The 20332-nt window shown below is 41.3% G+C and overlaps 1 protein-coding gene across 1 annotated transcript in view; it reads right to left on the bottom strand.

Moving 5' to 3' along the window:
* The window catches only part of CDH20 (cadherin 20, type 2), a 226850-nt gene extending 207353 nt beyond the window's left edge, over nucleotides 1-19497 (bottom strand). The window contains exon 1 of the mRNA XM_012651737.1: nucleotides 19255-19497. The gene's annotated coding sequence lies outside the window, so the exon portion shown is untranslated. The remainder of the gene's footprint in view (nucleotides 1-19254) is intronic.
* Between the last annotated feature and the right edge of the window lie 835 nt (nucleotides 19498-20332).

Raw genomic sequence — 20332 nt, 5'->3', positions numbered from 1 at the left:
TTTGAGAGAAGCATTTGGATGAGAAAAGGCAAAGGGCCAGAAAAGTGTAAGAGACAAAGGAGACTATGTATATTACCGCGTGTTGTGCAAGAGGGTTATTTGGACGTAGACAGCAGAGAGGCTCATGCCACACTGAAAACTTTAGCCTTTGTTTTGTACTCAATTAAATGAATATTTCTAAGTTGGAAACTGATGTATCAGACCTGTGCTTTGGAGGTGACTGGAGGTGCGGTTGGCAGGGTAACTGTGAAGCAGAAACCGCGGGCAGCAGATTTCTGCTGGGGCACTGGAGGGGAGGCTGACTGCAGGCCCATGCTGGCTTTGTATGTTTGACAAGCTGTTACAACAAAACGATGAGAAGTATTCTCCGTAGCACCAGGGGGCTGAAATAGGGTTGCAAATACATACAGGCAGATTTGGATCAATAAAATGAGTAATTTCCTAAGAGAGCTTCTATGAATGGAACAGATAGATACCTTGTAAAATAGCGAGTAAGCTCTCGGCCATCTAAGGATGTTACAGGAAAGAGTACAACTAGTTTCCAGATTTGGAGATTTCAAGGATGGTCAAAACAGGGAAAGGGAGGAGTTAGACATGCTAACTTTTCATTCTGCCAAGTAAGAATATTAAACACCCTCCCCCACTCTCGTCCAAACTTTATCAGCTACTATTATCACCATTTAAGAGAAGAGAGGTTATTTTAACACCCTCCCACCCACAAAACAGGAAGGACATCATTTTAAAACAAAGAATGGCCATTCCCAAGAAAGGTAATGGTCAGTCTGATTTCCCTGGTACCCTCCTTCCTCCTCCCTCGATGTGTGATATGTTTCTCTGAGAACTTCAGCTTCCCTCTTCTTCTCCACAGCCTGGCCAAGGCTAATTAACTTAAATGATATTTAAGTTGAAATACTAATTAGAGTTTGTTTACATCTGATAGACAGCTAACGTGGTCCAGCGACTAAGGTAATTATTATTTCTTAAGTTTAGATGGGGGAAGTCATCATCGTTGGAACAGTATCATGACAAGCCCTCAGGAACTTGACAGAACAGTTACAGAAATGGGGTGGTGGTCCAGGTACAGAGGCTGTAATAATTAGTACAACAAATGTCATTTACAAAGACTCCAGAAATAGTAAAAATAGAGAAATACCAGCCACAAATAGTTACCACAGAGGGCAAGACTTTCCATTTCTTTATTATCATAAATCACAAAGCTTCATTGATGCATATTTTATCACAGCACTCTTGCCATATGTGATCTGAAGTTTCCACGTGTTTCCCCAGGGACCACAGTTACTGATATAGATAATCAAGAATTCCTTTTATGCTCCTCTCAACACTGCCGCAGCTCAGATTGAAATTAGCATCTTTTACAATGAAATACCAGTTGCCGTCACACACAGACATGACAGCTGGGGAGAGAGGCCTGTTTATCCAGTTATTCTTCATGTCTTTGGTTCATTATGGTTTATTAAGATGTGTACTGTAAGTTCCTGAATGAAGAGATGGTGAGTTTCTGCACAGCGATTATCATTTGAATAGAGGCCTCATGAAGCCTTTCTCTAAGGGGAGGAGGAATGATGAAGGTCAAAGATCAAAAGCATCATCCTAATAAGCATCTTTTTGACACTATAATCATTTATTCTATCAAAACATGTCCTTATAAGATGGCTTTTTCTCACTCTCATAGTTTGAAACATCACTTTCCATTGTAGAACCATTCTGAAAAGAATTTGATAATTGTGACTCAACATGTATTGAGTGCCAACCACGTGGCAGGAACTATGCTAGATGTTATCTCATAACATAGGTAAGAAGAATACATTTTAAAGACAGATGTCAAGTTACCTGGCCAAAATCACAGAGCTTATACAGAGATTTGGGCATCCCAGATGTGCTGCTTTTTAAACTACCTCCATATCATTTTAAAAATCTTTTTAAAAGAATAATATTTTGCAGTTATTTTTGTTGTGTAGAGGTAATACAGAAGCAAAATAAACGTAGTCCCGATATTCTTCTGATAACAGTTGCAGCTACCATTTATTTATTGTGTTTCCTATGTGTTAGGGAAGGTGCAAAATGCTCTATGCAGGTAATCAAATGTAGTTCCTTTGAGATCAGCCTTACTACTCCCACTTTTCAAATGCGTGAACTCGCTCAAAGAGATTGAGTAACTGGTCCAGGAATTTAAGTAACTTGCTCAGGGAGAGGCAGGAACAGTAATTTAAAGCCAGCCCGATGCCAACATCTGTGGGCTGAACCCCGACCCAATGCTACAGGAGCTTATTATAGGATGGAGGAGCAACACCCACATTCACAGAACATGGGATGGCTTATGGCAGTGGCTCTCAACGTGTAATCCTGGACCAGCAGCGTCTGTTCCTAGACTGTGTGATTCCTGAGACAGTGCACGTGAGCATCACACAGTGCTGCTCTGTGTCTTCCAAGGTTGGTTAAGGAGTTTGCAGTTCACTTTATAGCTAGAGTGGAATCACTGACAACTGTTTGGTGTACTTCCTCCACTCACCCCCAGTGCCACCACACTCAGAGAATTCACATAGGCACCAAGATGCTAGTGAAGAAAAGGTTGTGAGCCGTGTCAAAGACTGGAAGATGCAAAGAAAGCCCATTTCTTCTTCCTGGGCACACAGGAAGAGAACAGTTCCCAGCCTCCCTGGTCGTTAGGTTGGTGTCCTATGGCGGGGTTCTGGCCAGTGAAAGACATTCTCGTTATTAGCTATAAAACATTCTGAAAGATTCTCTGCACTTTCCGTCTTTGTTCCTCTGCTGCCTTCAAGGAAAGATTTCTGCCCTTAGAGGAGGTAGAGCCATAAGATGGAAGCAGCCCAAATTTCTGAGTCACTGCTTAGAGGAAAAGCACTCAGAAGGACCACTTGACATGAAGCTGAACTATGATGTGATCAAGAAATAGACTGCTATTGTGTTAAGCTACTGAGCCTGGGTGTTTTTGTTACAGCAGCGAGCATATATTACCCTAATATGCTGACAGTTCACACTTCAGCCCTGATTGCGGTAATGGCTTTGAACTCTCAGATTGCGCCCTTTTCTCTTTTCAATATATTTAATATAACAAGCTTCAGTCATCCACTTATGGTGCCTGTGGATTGAGGATGAATCTTGCTTGAATTCACCCTCCATCTGCATAATTACCATGACATGTCATCTCAAAACCCTTGGGAGTCCTATCCTACAAGCAAGGGGATTATTGAAGAAAGTACAGTCTCATTAAAAAGTTAAATGTCCTGCTAGGGAGAAGAGAATGGATCAGCAATAATTTTATGATAGAAATTTAAACAAAAATGATGAGGGCTAGAACATAAAGTAGTAGAATGAAGAGAAAAACATAGATTCTTTGGGTATTTCCTAAGAATAGACAGCAATAGAGATTGCTAAGCAACATGAAATCTGAAGACCACCAAAGCAGTATAGAGGCACTTTGGCAGAGTGACAAAGGAGATAGCAGAAGGACATTGTATTGTAGAGCGATTCAGACTACGATGTGACTGCTAGGGAAGTCGCTTAAACTCAGTGGTGGTTTCTTAGTACCTGAGTCAATATAAATGTAACAAATACATTAGCTAATAAGCTGTATTGGTAGGAATGCCACTTTTACCTTAATTCTTTAGTCACCCCTTTAAATCTTCAGCTTAAGTTAGCTCAAGGAGATATAAACCAAATTACATAGTAACAACCTACAATGTGAGATAGATGAAAACATCCAATTCTGATATTGTTTGCCCTTCTTTTTTTTTTTTTATTCTGTCACATGCATGTGGCAATTTAGGAGGTTTATACATTCTCTGGCCTAATTTGGGATGTTGTTGCATTTGGTTTTTTGTCTTGGTTTGGAGAGAGATAGCTTGAATGAAGATGTTCCAATTCTCAGTGCAGAACCCCTAGGTGCTGAATCTGTAGATATCCATGGAAAAATCATTGTTACTGTACCACGTAGGAGTTAGTTTTTAAAAAGCGCATGCCAACAACAGTGAAAAGGGCATACTTCTTTACACGGCAAAAACAGAATGGAGTCATTATGGAATCTGTGGGAAACATTCATTAAGAACTCAAATTCTTTCTAAATTGCCCATTTCCTGGGTGTCTCATATTCATACATCTCAACCTGGGAAGACATATTCAGGGAATGACTGTGCTCCAGGTTCAACTCGTAAATGAGTATTTCAACCTGCCGTTAATGAATTTCTCTAGTTTTCCCTAGGAAAACACCCATTTTTAGGGCCTAAATTCACCTGTTCATTTTGGATTTGGGTTGGATCTGCTGGGAGGAGGCAGATGGTAAAATTCAAACAGGAGATCTTTTTAGCTGGTAGGGCACAGAGAACAGATTGGCCAAAATGCCACTTATTGCCTAGAATTCAGAGATGGAGATGTGGTTAGTTGTTCTGGTAATTCCAATACTTCTCACAGCTATTCCTAAAGTGATCACTGAAAAAGAGTATGCATTTCAGCCCCTGTAGTCTTCAGTCTTAAAAGCATAGCCCACATGCAGTTTAAAAATAAATTTACTTCCTCCAATGCATCACAAAGCTACTCCTAGATTCTAAGGAGTAAAAAGAAAATATGGTGATTCATATTTTTAAAAGGCTGAAATTTTTTTCCCTTTGCCATACAATTCTGCTTTACTGCCCTACAAAACTACACCTAAATTCCAACGAGTAAAAAGAAAATACAGTTATTCACATTTTCAAGAAGCTGAATTTTGTTTCCTCTTTCACTTGATCCTGCTTCACTACCCTCCCAGCCCCCATTTTAACTTTCATTTTTCCTCTCCTCATTCTAGTTATGCTCTCTTACTCCTCGCCTTCCACCTTTGCAGCCCCTTCTTTTGGGAAATGGGTGACAATCTGAATTTCTCATCCTTCTTTGGCTATGTGGATCAGGTAATGAGCTGGCAGATAGGAGTGTGGACTTAGAACATTCCTGGCATTGAATGGACACAGTGGAATGTTTCTGGGGTGTCATAAAGCCCTGGGCCACTGGCATCGTGTTCCCCCTCCCCCCATTCAGAGTGGGGGATGTGCCATTGGAAAGGACAACACTAGTTGGCTTTGAAGGAGGTTATACTCAGTGGGAAGAAGAGGAAATAAACACCTGAGACAACAACCATCACTGGGGAGAATATCGTCAAACATCGTGCATGAATGTAATTTAACATAGGGGAGGACATCAGAATCTTGGGTTTGGGCAGAGAAATCTATGGCTAATCGCGGACTCAGAAAGAGAAGATTTGAACCATCCTTTGGAAAAAGTATCAGAAAACTTTCTAAAGAAATATAGTTTATAGTTTCCTTGAGATGTGGAAAGATATGAGAAAGCGTTTGGCAAAAACAGTCCCTCAGAGTCAAGAAAAGTGACATGTTTAGTACTGAAAGTCCATGCTTTAATTTGAAAACATTATTGAGACCCAAAATGTTCCAGTGGACCAAAAAAAATATGATATGAAATTAATTATAGCCAGGAGAAGGGTTGTTGATAGATAGATCTGAAAATATGAAATAATACATGTGAAACTAAAATTTGCAAAGGCAAGGCTATATATGCCTAGGCAGTACCTTTATTGCTATAATTATGAACTAATGAAACTACATTTGAGTTCTTTAACTGCATATATAGAACACTGGATAGGGACAATCGATAATACTTAGCCAAAAATACATCATGAATTTAAAAAAACATTAGCAACATGTCCATCTGAAAAGCAAGAAGAGTGTTGTCTATGAATTTCTCAAAGTCTCTAAAGAGCTACATATGGAGGTTCTCTTCCTACTAACTTATATTGAGAAAACTCTAGATTATCCTGGAGGAGGCCCTGTGAGGAGAGGGTAGAGAAGAGATAAGATATAATGTCACTTCTCCAACGAAAATCATTATTTCAAATTTATCGACAGCACCTCATCTCCTTAATTATGGCTTTGTTGACAGCCAGTCACTTCGCATGCATAGAATTCTTTTGAAACAATGCATATTCCAATTTGCCTAGGAAACAGAGAAACGTTTAACCGAGATGGTATTTTTGCCTTTGTGTATTTTGATAAACAATCTGGGGTTGTGTCATCAACATTTGTTGGCAAAAACTTCCTTGGTTGACCCTCTTAGCACCTCCCCCCATCCCTTGCTCTCAGACCCACAAATTTACAAAGTCACAAGAGCTCTAAAGGAACAGAGAGCAAGAGCAAGAGCACAACGGATAGACTATCGAGTTATCTGGTACACCCAGCAGAAGGTGAGCCCAGCCCTGGTCTGGCAGGTTCGGCACCCCAGCACCCCAGATAGACATGCAGGTAGGAGCAGAAATGAGAGAGGAGGGGGAAACGAGCAGTTTCCAAGCTTGAGCATCTGGACTTCACTTATGAGATTTCCTTTTTCTCATGAGAAAAACTGAATTGCTAAATCCCAGGCTTACTTGTATTCAAGTCAAAGATCAAAAACACTTCCCTATTCAACTATAAATTATTTTGGATCATTTACAATTTCACATAGTCCTGACCTGTTCTCTCAATTAGTGTAGATAATGATAACTGAATTAAACCATGTAATTAATCTCATATTTACCTAGATTTCCTGTTTTTTGCAAAACCTCCAAGAGAAACGTGTGTCAAACTTGTATTTTATTTTAATATTTTTGTGTTCCTTGAAAATTCTACTTACACTCATAAATAAAGAATACTTGTCAGAAGCTGTGCTTTTCAATTTTTTAAAAAACATTTTTTTCTGGGTTCCTTCCATAAATTGTTTATTGTTCAATATGGCTGTGACTTTTCAATGCAGTTACTTATTTTTGATGCCTTCAATTTGGCTTAAATATTTCTTTTACCCAGAACCAAATGTATAAAAGGTTTCCTTTCATCTCAAAGATGCAAGAGTTATCTTCCATGGGGCATTAATAATGGTGGAGTCAGGGTGGGGAAGGGAAGTTAGCAGATCCTTTTAACTTAAAGACTGAACATTATAATAAAAATAACTCATAACAATGATGCATTTCCTCTCTTCTTCTGATAAATAAGCTCATGACTTAGTGGTCATTCTTTTTCTCTTCTTTATATCTCTTACTCTTGCCCTAGTTATTCAAATACCTTAGCCAATGACTTCTACAGGTGCCATGACTTAAGGTCAGCTACACTTCACAGAATTAGGGGTAGAGATGTTAGCCACAATGACTTCTTACACAAAGAACTTGGAAAGCCCAGGGTCAAGGTACTGGCAGCAGTCCTTGCCTGGTACAATCTTCAACATTCAGGATCTGTTTGGTTTTAAGTTTGATGAATCTAGAAGAGGTGGCACCTCTGTTTTCTTCCCATGTCAACCCTAGTCTATTCTGTTCAAATCCCCCCCAAAACCTATCAGATCCTGCATTCTGGGTAGCTCACGCAGGTTTGAAGAGCATATCTCCTGCGTTCACACTACATGCTCCATACTTCTTAGAGCTATAGAGATGTTTCCCATAATTCATTAAAAAGACATCTGGGTTCTTGATTCAGAATGTTTCCCACGATGAAGTATATTGAGAACGTTCTTTTTATAAAGAATGCTTCCCCCTAAGAAATACTGTAAAAACCAAAGGGGAAAACATCAAGTGCTAATCTCCATTCCACTTCACAGAGTCATATAAATGTTCTTCAAGCCACAGGTTGACATGAAGGAATGGTATCCTGATGAGTAAATGTTATGGTGAGAGGCTCAGCGAGGCAGTTATTTTAGACATGTGCATGGGCGGGCTGCGGCGGGCTGCCAACATCCTGCACAAAATGATTTCATTAAGAGCAGATGACCCTGATCACTGACAGGTGAAGAAACGGGCTTTTCCTCAGCTCTGCAAGCCATAGGCCCCAGCAAAGCCTCCTGCCTCTTGGCAAAATAACCATCCCACTGAGAGCTGCATAAGATGCCATTTTAAGTCCTATGATAAGTGCTTGGGCGCCCTCCTCCAACTGCCCTGATGCTTTGCAAGAATGGCAAACACAGACTTACAGACTTCCATAAACATTTAAGTGCATGTAAGCACCAAGGCAGCAATAACTTTAGAAAGCGAATGCTGAACTATGTTCTAAGTCTTTTGCTGATTATTAGGTAGAATGGAGGGTAAGAAGCAGCACTTCCTAAGAACAGGAAGTAACCAGATTTAATTTGCAAAGTTAAGGTTAACTTTAACTAAATTAGAGTTACAAATTGGCTGAATCCAGTGCTCTCTAGCAGAATGGTTTAGAGGTTTTCAGTGTCTTTTTGGCACTGAAATAATAAAGGCAGAGAAAGTAGTTTTCAAAATCAGTTTGGTTTTATGAAATATCCCACAAGATAATCATAAAACAGAAGATAATCCAACAAGATAATCACAGTCAAAAGACAGAATGATTCTAATGATATAATTGTCTAAAAAAACTTGACCATTAGAATTTCCTGAATTTGTAGAAATAAGAGTTATCAATCTTGTTTCGCACCAGTACTTTACAGCCTGGAGGCCTGGGTTCTAATTCCCTAATTTGCAGAATAGTATCTGAAATGCCATTACCAACCTATCCTTTATAGATTTAAAAAAAAAAAAATCCTAAAAGCCCTATTTTGCTCATTCACTTAAAGTCAACTCATGGCAATTTGTACTATATGAAGGAAGCAACACAATGGATGACAGAAAACAGCAAATAATTTTTTAAATCATATATTTTAGTTTTTGGATGATGTTTTTAGGTATTTGCATTTAAATAGCCATATATCTCAAACTCTAGAAATCGACAACATTTGAAACTAAAGAGGGCATCCTTCCTGAAAGGATAAGGTGGTGTACTATAGTAGTTGCAAAACAAACTTCATAAATTTGAACAGACTTGGATTCAAGTAGTAAGGTTAGAATTACTAGCTGTGTGATTACCAGTTATTAATACTTAACTTCTCTGTGACTCAGTTTCCTCTGTTACAAAATGGTGATGATACTTATTTCTACTTCCTGGAGTTCTTATCAGGAATAGATAGGATAATGCTGGTGAAGTGCTATTCACAGTGCTTGGTACATAGTAGGTGATTTTTATTCTATTAATATATGGTACATGGTAAGAATCTCTTTCCTGCTTATTATTTAATTTACCCCAAGACTCTGAATATAAGGGTTAGAGAAAGTAATAGATCTTGTTTTTCTTAACAAAATTACACAGAGGAGTAGTTTACAAAGCCAACAATAGCCTCTAAGAAAGAGTTTGTGTACATCAAGCACTATAGTAAGCATCTTGGAGAACTCTGATCATTCCCCCATCTTATGTTTGTGCTCAGACTCCCAAAGCCGATCATCTGCACTTTCTGTCTAATGACCGGGAACTCACTGCTCTCCAGGGAAGCCCACTGCAATGTAGAACAGTTCACCATTAGGAAGCTCACATTATGCAGGGATAAAATATGCTTCCCTATAGCTCCTACTCAGTGACCTTGGTCCAGGTCTCTATGACAATGCAGAATAAATTTATTTTCTATTTTGCACGAAGATATTCCAAGATGACTATTATGTCCCTCTGAGTCTTTTCTATGTCGAGTCTGCCATTTTGAAGACTTTCAGACATTTCTCACCTAGAGGGTATGTTGTTGAGCCTTTTCCAGGCCAGTGGCTACTTTCCACACACACGACTCAGGTAGAACGTGGTGAGTGGAACAGACCAGGGCATCTCAGGTACGTCCTGATCAAGACAAAGCAAGCACGATTGACTCGTCCCTGGAAAGAGTGGGTATCAAGAGGCCAGAGTTTGCATCCTGGCTCTGCCTTTTCCCAGCTGAGGGGTCTTAAGCATGCTGCTCAAGACACGTTCCTCACTGGCATGTGTTTGTGTTAGATTTCATCTTGTCAGACCTAGTACATCATATCAGCCTTTTGATCCCATTTCTCCGTCTAATGTATTATCTATTCATTCTGGTTTCAATAAGTTCATAAATATGATTGGCATACCATAACGTGCAGATCCATGCCACCAATTAAACAAAATGCAACACATGGCAAATCCAGACAGAGGCTTGCAACAGGCATTCAGGACCTGCTCTGGGTCAACCAGGACTTCATTGTTTGTTAAAGAAGTATTTATTAAGCATTGATTACGTGTTAGACACAATACCAGGTTCAGGAGCTACAAAGATGAACACAAGCATTCCCATCCCTCTCCTCCTAAAGTGTGGAGTCTAGTGAACTATCTATTTAATTGGCTTTTTTTGGCATTGTCATTCAAAAAAATTACTTTTTGTTCCATAGAACCATTGTTCCAGACTTTTTTGGTACACAGATATAATCATAGTCATCTCCTGATCACCCAAGTTGGGCCCCAAAGGAAAAGAGTTTAGTAGGGAATGACCTGGTCTTAATGAAGGCATGTGGATTTAATCATTTTTCTCCCAAAGTTTTATCTAATCTTTTTTTTACAAATAATCTGTAATGTGGCTAATATAACCATAAGAATTCTCTATATCATGATTTGGAAGAGAAATGCCCTACCCTTAAATTGAAAATGTGTGCTTTAATAAGAAATGCATGGAGACTGAACTTTACTATAAGGCAGTGGTTCTCACCTGGGGTAATTTTGGTCCCCAGGGGACATTTGGCAATGTCTGGAGAAATCTTTTTGTTGTCCCAAGAAGGAGGATACTATTGGCATCTATGAGTAGAAGCCAGGGATGATCTTATAATGCACAGAGCCCTCCCTGTTCCAAACAAAGAATTAGCCAGAAAAATGTCAGTAGTGAAGAAGAGGTTGAGAAGCCCTGCTCTAGAAGAAGCAGTGTGCTGAGTGGTTAAGACTATAAATGTAGGAGACAGAGTCCTGCCCGTGGTGATGACTTACCCTGGTGCCTCAGTTTCTGCATCTGCAAAATGATGACAGTAACAATACTGACTTCACAGAGAGGATAAATGAGTTAGTTAACGCACTCGAAGCACTCCACACAGAGTCTGGCAAAGGTCATGATTAAATAAATGGTTATTTTTATTGCTCTGTCCAGCTTCTCTCTGAGTATTATACATTGTAACTGACATGAGTGAAATATACAGATGTATCCAAAGAAATGTATAGCACTTCTGTATCATGAAGAAATCTGTTGTTTTCCTGTGTTTAAAGAAACAACCCTAAACAATTCGGTCTCCAAATGTTAGCCAGCTCCATGAATCGGATGTTATCCTCTGTGCTGAGCTGCCTGAAGTATTCCACTGAGATGCTAAACTGCCAAATGAATTGATATTTTAATGACTACTCAAAGATTTTATTTTCAAATATGAGTATGCCTTATATTTTAAGACTGAAATAAATAGATGTTCCCAATATTATGGAGATGAGAGTGTAGGCTAAGGGTAAAGTTAGATACAATTATAACACTTCAAAACTATAATGTTAATGAAAATGTACTTGGACTGCCAGACACTATTTGCTTTAAATACAATTTGATATTAACAATAACACAAAAATATGACTTAATCTTTATTTATAAGTTGAACATCCTTGTGAGTTCTTGGCAGTTTGTGGGAAGTATAGGCATAGATTTAGATTCTTATTTAATATCCCAAAAAAGCCTACAAGACACATGCTCTCAAGCGTGGTGCTTGCTTGAGATACACAATGATGTAATGATGGTGCCTTTGCAAATTCATACTCCAGATGAAGCCTTTGATGCAGAGAATCAAGGGATTTGAAAAAGAGAGATATTGAAAATTGTATTGTTGCTTGCATTAGAAAATGAAGATAATGATGTAACGGACTGTGAATGTTTGTGTCTCCCACAAATTCATACACTGAAATGCTAGCCTCCAATAGGATAGTATTAGGAGGTGTGGCCTTGGGGAGATAACTGTTTCATAAGGGTAGATTCTGCATGAATGGGATTAGTGCCCTTATAAAAGGGACCCGAAAGAGCTCTCTTGCCCTCTTTCTGTCATGTGAGAATACAACTAGAAGATGGCAGTGTGGGCCCCTCACCAGCACTGGACCATGCTGATACCTGATCTTGGACTTCTAGCCTCCAAGACTGTGAAAAATAAGTTTCTGTTGTTCATTAGTCACCCAGTCTATGGCATTTTGTTATAACAGCCCAAACAGACTAAAACATAAGAGAACATTGGGGCCTGTGTGTGGGGTGGGCAAAGAGATGGCTGCATTATCCAGTTGATTTCTCCCAGTCCTTCTCTAACCTTAAACAGTGGCAGGTAGGTGATACTGCCTACTCAACAAGTCTATTCAAACCATTTGCATGGAAAAAGATCTCCTTAGATGCAAATATTGAATGTTTATTTCTGTTTTGATACTCACATTCTAGTGCTAATCATCTTTCAAATTAAAAAAATATATATATATTTGTGTAGTCTTTACAAATCTGGATGAAATTATTTCTAAATGAAATTCCTTTGGCCAATTTCTAATTAAATTGCTAAATAAAATTAAATTGCTAAATAAAATTAAGTCTGTTGGTTTAAAAACAAATTATGGTAAGTTATTCATAATATGCACAATTTAACCCCTTATTAGGACTTGATAAGGGGTTCAAACACACTGACTTTATCAAATGAAAGTGATAATGAATATGATATAAAACGTATACTATTCCTTCAGGAAAATATTTTGTATTAATAGCTTTGACTAAAGATTTTTAGAAATATGTCTAAAATATTTATACTCACGGGCACATTAAAATGTCTATCCAACAATTTATATAAGCTATTTAATAAGCTGTATTTTAAATTATTGGTGGAAAGTAGAAATCAAAATTTGATGCCACCCAAAGCTATCATCTGGAGAACAAGAAAGCTGTACTGCACATCTTTCCATGCTGTTTTGACCACAACCTTGACTCTAATCTTAGTACAAAACTCTCCCTGGGAATAAGGGGTGATTGACTCTTCATGCTAATTCTATCCTGGTGTTCTCTTGACTACTAGCTCCTGGTTATGCCAACATATTACACTATGTCCTGTTCTCTGGGAAAATACTAAGACCACCTTGTTCATTCAACTAAGGTCAGACCTTAGAAGAAGAAAGTTGATGATTTACCTAAAAACATTTTACTTCCTAATGAGCATCTGGTTTTCATTTTGGGTGGAAGGTTAACATATCTTATTTTAGTTATAAATCAGGTACAGGAGCAGATAAATGTATCAGCCAAAAATAATTTCAATGTGAAGTATTATGGGTTAAGTTTCCATCCTCCTCCCAGATGTTGAACACAGAGTTGCAGTTGCATGGTTGGGCTTGACCATTTGGCCACATGTCAAATAAACTTCTACAACAACCAGATGTAGCCATTGCCTTGGAATGAAATTATCGTTTTATTAATTACCCTTTAATTAGTTGACATAGCAGAGAACATGTGGTAATTTAGTTATGACTGGTCTGATTAAGATTTGGTACTTATAGGATAGAATCTGCTTGTGTGATTACTTGTAAATAATCATCACTAGGTGATAGTACCACCTTATTATGAAGAGATATTGTGCATTTTTAACAACTTATAAATGCATGAACACATTCACTAGTTAGATAAACAAAAAAAGAAAGCCTTTAACTTAACGTGTTCCTACTTTCTCGCCTCCTTCATTTCCACGCCAGAATATTGCCAATAATTATTATTATTGGTCACAGGCACATCTTCCTAGTTTAAAAATGTGGTATATGTATACCATGGAATACTATTCAGCTTTAAGAAACAATGGTGATATAGCACCTCTTGTATACTCCCGGATAGAGCTGGAACGCATTCTACTAAGTGAGGTATCCCAAGAATGGAAAGACAAGCACCACATGTACTCACCATCAAATTGGTATTAACTGATCAACACATAAGTGCACATATAAGAATAACATCTATTGGATGTTGGGCAGGCAGGAAGGGGGAGATGGGAGGAGGGAGAAGGGGACGGGTATATGCATACACAAAGAGTGCAATGCGCACCACCCAAAGGATGGACATATTTGAAACCCGGACTTGGGGGGGGGGGCGCAAGGGCAACTTACGTAACCTAAACATCTGTACCTCCATAATATGTTGAAATAAAAAAAAAGAAAGAAATAACTTAAAGTAACAAAGATCATTCAAGTATTTGACTTTAAATATTACAAATTCGTCTAACTTGAAAATTCCATTGATTCAATTTTATTTTTCTTATTTAAAAAGTCAAATCACAACATATTTATTAAGAATCTATTGCTATAGAACTATAAAGAGATATCTCTTCCATGCAAGTTACCTCTTTACTCTTTGGAGTAATGGCATTAGTCAGAATATACTCCACGCTTTTGATTAGACTGCCAAACATTCAAGTATCTTTGTATTCTAGCAAAGATACCCTCATTTCAGGCAATGCTATGCATGTTTTTAACATTTATATTTTTGCATGGTATTTTTTATGCCAGCCCTAAGTTTTAGAAGAAGAAATAAGTGGTATTGTTAAAACTTTATGTATTTTTCAAAGATATAATAGTTTGTAGCTTCTTTTACTTTTATTGTGGTTATTCAATGATATAGTTCCATACAAGATGTCCTCTCTTTTATGATTCTTTGAACTTAAAAAAAAAAAAAAATAATTACATGTACCTTGAGGTGAATTGGACCATATCTATTTTGCATTGTACTTGAGTAATGTTTTGAGTTGGATGTTCTCAGGGTTCTAAAATTAAGTTAATCCATATGTAATCAGGAATGTCCTTAACTAGACAGCCCCGGTTAGCAAGAGATTGGCAGATTATTCTGAAAAACTAGTTAGCAAACCATGGATAACAATTAAATAAGAAAAGACTAAATTTTCTTTAAAATGGATTGTTGCAATAATTTAATGTGGCAATATGATTTTCTATTTTTAATTGCTGTAGACAGTGTGTTTTGTAAAGCAGAATTTTGTCTTCTGAGAGCTAGATAGTTCCATAATTTTGAACCACTTACACTTTTTGACACTTTAGCAAGTATTCTGCCTTTGCAATCCCTTTTGATTTGTGATGGATAAAAGAAAGTAAAGGTTAGTAAAGATATTGTTGCACCTCTTAAACAAACTGAGACAAGACGACTATCTTGGAGAAACTAAATATTTCTCTTTATGAGACTGTATGACCTTATGTTAATTTATCATGCTTTCTTTATAACAATGCTTTATGCCCAGAACAATTATACTTGGCATTGGCACTTAAAAATGTTCCTTTTTAAATTCAAATAATGAGAACTTTGCTTCATATTCCATGTCAATATCAGGATTCAGGGAGGACTGAACTTAATGCATACATGGGTTTTTCATTCCCTTCTCCCCAACAACCTGTATGTAATGCTGTCTCTAATCTCCTACTTGTGTCTTCATTTGCAAAAGTCATTTCAGAAGGAATCGATGACAGTGCCATCTTTTAGTAAGTAACAATAAATCACAGTATACCGCCTGTGATAACTGTAGATGCTCAGTTGTTTAAAATCACCTTTATCACTTAAAATACGTTTTCTTTTGTCTCCAAATTAGTATGAAAATACAGAGAAGGCCGTTTCTTCAATTAAATGTGAAAGATTAATCACTGTAGCCAATTTGTTTCACAATAGAAAAGAATTAAATGTCAAAAATGGAATATTTACTTCTTTAAACCTTGTATGTCTGAGAAGAAAGTATTGGAGAAAAAAATCTGGTGCTTATCTGTATATATTTTGACTGAGTTGACATGAAGGTTTATACCGAACTACAGTCTATTAATTAATACGGAATTACCTAATGAATTTATTCTTATTATAGTTTCACATGCTGTGTTTAGAGGATGACAAATTTTGTCTATAGCCAGAGTAGAACGCGGGGGGAATAATGGCAGCACTGTATCTGAACTCTCCAGCATTCTGGAATATGCCTCTTTTTAGGGGGCAGGAGGAGACTAACCAGGATTCTCCAAAGTACCATCAAAGTAAAACAAGTAAATATAAAAGTGAGAAATGTTTCTTCTCTATTTCTCTCTCTCGCTCTTACTTTCACCACTCTGCACTACTGATTGCAGTGCCACCAGATCAGAATGAACAATTAACTGTCTAATTATTCTAGTCACACCAGCTCACAATGAAATCTTTATTCTGTGTTTACAGCAATCTTTGGCAGAGGCTGTCTTGCTGTTTCTAAACTAAGAAGAACTGCCCTTTGGCTCCTCTCGGCATCAGCTGCCTTGGTTTCAGCCCTGGATGCCAATAATCAGACTTCTTTTTCTTCCAAAGTGGACATTTTTTTTTAGGGTGAAAAGACCTATTCTCATCACACCCCCATATATTCTGGCTGATTTATGTTCTTGCCACCGCAGTTCTTCCTTCCGTATCTCTTTACGTTTTTCCTCTCTCCATAGAACACCACCAGGCAAAACCCCATTTTAAGTCCAAAATTGTAAAAAATGCTTAGCCAAACAGTGCTCACTACTATGAGGGATGAAAAATACAACTACTGGTTTATGGTGAGAGGGAAGTCAAGGAAATCCCTTTTGCTTTTCTAAACTGCTGATTTTGTAACTCAAAAGGCATTCAATAACTTCTCCACCAGGGGAAAACATACCCACTTTTCAGTGGCTCTCTTGATTACTTCCAACTATTTGCTTAAATTCACCAACAGCTGCAGGTCTTTGCGAAGCTTCAGAACTTGGGGAAGATTTACAAATATATAAGGGACTTGAGAGGGTACCATTGGAGTATCTTGGAGATGGCAAGGGAAAACTATTGCGCTATGACAGATGTGGGGAGAGAAGTTAGTACCAATCCAAAGGTGAGAAGGAGGCAATACATTTACCTAATGGAGGAGAGAAAAACACCATGGTTAGCCTTCTTTGGACCATCTGAATGAGTCCCCATCTGAATCTGAGAGTGGAGGACAACCAGTGCTGGGTTTGTTAGCCTAAGTTGCTCAACTGCTTTTTCTAGAACATTGCTCTGCAAGGCTGATGGCATCTTTCTTCCCATACCAGTCTCCAAACCCTGTGTGATGGTTCACCTAACAACCCTTCAATCTCTCCTCTCAGCCCCCAGCACTGACTACAGTCACATTGCCTTTCCGGTGAGAACTGGGTCATAAAATTTTACAGGGCAGAAAGGTAGAAGGGGGCGTTTCAGTAGTATAAACACTGATTAAATTCCCCGGCAACTCTCCCCAAATGAAAGATAATTTTTCTACAAGTATGCACAAGAATGTCAAGAATGCTAAGTCATTTTTATGTTTGTACTTTCCTTTTCCATTTTAATTTTACACTGCCACATGGCACACATGCTAAAAATGTATCCTCTTAACCTGCCGTGTAGCAAACTTTTCACAAAACATTCAAATGGCATATTTTATAGACTGTCCTTTCCCAGGATGCTCAAAGCATTTTTTTGGATACAAAATTAGATCGTCTCCTGACAACTGTCCCATTAGAAAGGCATGGCTACTCATGTATCGGCAAATAGGGAAAATCAAGAGTACTGAAAGGAAAGGTCACACCAAAGTCAGTGACCACAGCCTCATCAGACTCTGAGAACTTGGTTCCTAGCCTCGGTAGACTCGGAGAGCTCCATTCCAACTTAGAATACTTCCCTCTTGCTCTTCATTTGCCTTTTTTTCTCTGGCAGGAAGCAATGTGGCCAGCGAGGAGGCTTGACCTCATCTCCTGCATTCAGTTTAGCTCTGCCTCACTGTTCTCCCACACCCTGGCCCTGATTTCTGCTGCATCAGCTGGCCAAGCCTGCACCTTGGAGGAGATGTGATCAGGGCAAGAGGAGGCAACCACAGGTGCCCTTGTGGCTTCTTGCATGGTTGGGAACTAAGCCTGCCCTGGCCGGGGAGCATGTTTAGTGGGATTGCAAGGGTCACACTTTTCCAGATTGTGCAAATACATGAAAGGGAAAAGCTGGGTCAAGTATGGGGTTCCAGATGGCTGTGCCTCCAGGGTTCTGAGCCAGAGGAGGCTAAGGAAGGTGAGCAGATAGGAACATAAGATTCACCTATAAGCTTGGGTTCAAAAACCCTCTAGTTGCAACTTTTTGTTGTTCTTAGGTAGATTCAATTCCTTAGTGGGGTCCCTTGACACCATCACAGCTCTAAGGGGGTAATTTCCTTTGGTGAAAAGACACACGTCAGAGACTATAGGAGATCAGGGGGCATTTCATTTCAGGGGAGGGGAGTGCAGAGTCAATTTGCAGGCGATTTTTAACAATCATGGAAAACAAAATCCTTCCTGCTGCTCGTGCCAGTAACAGCAGCATTAATAATAATAATAATGGCAACACCGTAGTCAACTCGGAATGTACCAGGCGTCCAACTCCCCAGTTCTCTGTTCCTAGCCCCTTCTTACTTCCTGCCTGGTCTCAGCAGAAAACAAAACAAAACAAAACAAAACAAAACACAAGGCTCTGGCGCTGCCTCTGGGCTGCCCTCCAGGTTCCAGCCCCCACTGCCGCCCCGGAGGCGGATCGCCGGGCAAAGGCTCCCTTCAGCTTCAGCGCAGCCCGTGCTAAGTCTCTGCTCTCGCTAAGGCAGGCTAGGACTCCGCGGTAACGTTTTCTTTGCAAATCTGAAACTTTCACCCGATCCGATCCCCTCACCCCGGGCTGTCCCTCCACGGCCACTACAACAAGCAAAGCCCAAACGACCCGCGCGCAATTCAGAGCCTTCCCCGGGAGTGTCGGGGCCCAGAGACAGGAAATCCGGGGAGTTGGCGATGTCCGGCAGGTGGCACGGACGCGAGACACCACCACATTCTCCTCCCGCTGCCGAGCTCGGGCGGGGGCGCATCGCGAGGCGCGGACCCGGGATCGGCCCCGTAGGTGCCCGCGCCTCCCCTGAGCCCTGGTTTCTAGTCCCCTTCTTGGCGCACAGCGCGCGAGGGACGCGGCCACCCTCTCCCCTCCGCAGCCGGAGGGAGGCGCCGCCGCCCGCGGGGCGAGCGAGGGCGAAGCCGGGCCCGAGCGCCCCCGCAAGCCTCGCTCCTGGGTCCCCAGTCACCATCCCCAGGCGCGCAGGGCCCCCGCTCCCAGCGCGCCGTGTCCGCCACCTGCCCCGCTGCGCCCCGGCTTCCCTGCTGCCAGGGAGCAGCTCCCCCAGCCCAGGCAGCCCCTTCGCGTCCCCTTCTTCCCCAAAGTCCGAGAAGTCGAACTCAGACCGGCCCGTAGGCTCGCCGAGGCGGCGCGCCACGCTGGGGACGGCTTACCCCAGAGTGCGGGCTCCGGGCGCCCCGCGCCACCCCGCGCCCGGACCCCGGGGACAGCCTCGCGGGGCCGGACTCGAGCCTCCCGCCTTACCTGGCACGGCGAGCGACTCTCCCGAGACCTTCGGTCCACACTCCTCCAGGGCGGGCGTCCGGCTCACATCGCTGCCTCCGCCACCGGGCGGCTGGTGTCTCGCTGGGTCCCTTCGCCCCTGCTTGCGGCGCCGGCCCCGGCCCCCCACCCCCCTACCCCCTCTGTCAGAAGTGTCACAGCTTTTCTGCCTTCGGATGTTTTGCAGAGTCTCCGTGCGGTTGCCAGAGTTGGGCACTGCCAGGTGCGCCCCCGAGACCTTCGGTCCACACTCCTCCAGGGCGGGCGTCCGGCTCACATCGCTGCCTCCGCCACCGGGCGGCTGGTGTCTCGCTGGGTCCCTTCGCCCCTGCTTGCGGCGCCGGCCCCGGCCCCCCACCCCCCTACCCCCTCTGTGGATGTTTTGCAGAGTCTCCGTGCGGTTGCCAGAGTTGGGCACTGCCAGGTGCGCCGACCCCGCCGATGCCCTGCCCCGCCCTCCCGCGGCCCCCGGCCCGGCCGGTGAGAAGAGCCGCCTCGTCGCGGTCACCGTCCCCCGAGAGCGGCGCGCTGCCCGCTTCCCCTCCCTCGCGCCTTCCCCAGCCCGAGTGGCTGCTGCCTGCCTGCGCCGCGGGTCCTCATTCCCCCGCTCATGAATATTCCGACAGAGGCTAATGCTGCTGAAGTAAATTGAATTAGCCAATTGGTGCCAGGAATGTGCGCTCCTTCCTTCGGAGGAGCGGTCTGGAACCCCACCAGATGAAAGCAATTAACGTCCGGTTGGCACCCTGTGGTTTAGACCGGTGAGGGGCAAAATGGGTTAATTCTTTAAATGCAGTTTAGATACCGCATTTAAATGTTTAAACTCCTCTATTGGCTGAAGGAGTGAGCGAGTGTTAAGACGGAGAGAGACGAAAGGGGATATGCCGGCGTGGGGGGTGCGTATTTACATCTAAACTTTCCTCCGAAGTTGTCACTTATTTTGCATAAGATTGCGGGTTCTGCAAGAGGCAGTTGAGGAGAACAGAAGAAGGCAAATAGGACCAGAAAGGAGATGAGTATCAGCCTGAGTTTAACCTTGACCTTGACGATGCAAAAGACT

This window comes from Propithecus coquereli, unplaced genomic scaffold (assembly GCF_000956105.1).
Source record: "Propithecus coquereli isolate 6110/MARCELLA unplaced genomic scaffold, Pcoq_1.0 Scaffold37, whole genome shotgun sequence".
In the NCBI taxonomy this organism is placed as follows: domain Eukaryota; kingdom Metazoa; phylum Chordata; class Mammalia; order Primates; family Indriidae; genus Propithecus; species Propithecus coquereli.
This window is presented reverse-complemented; position numbering and strand designations above follow the sequence as displayed.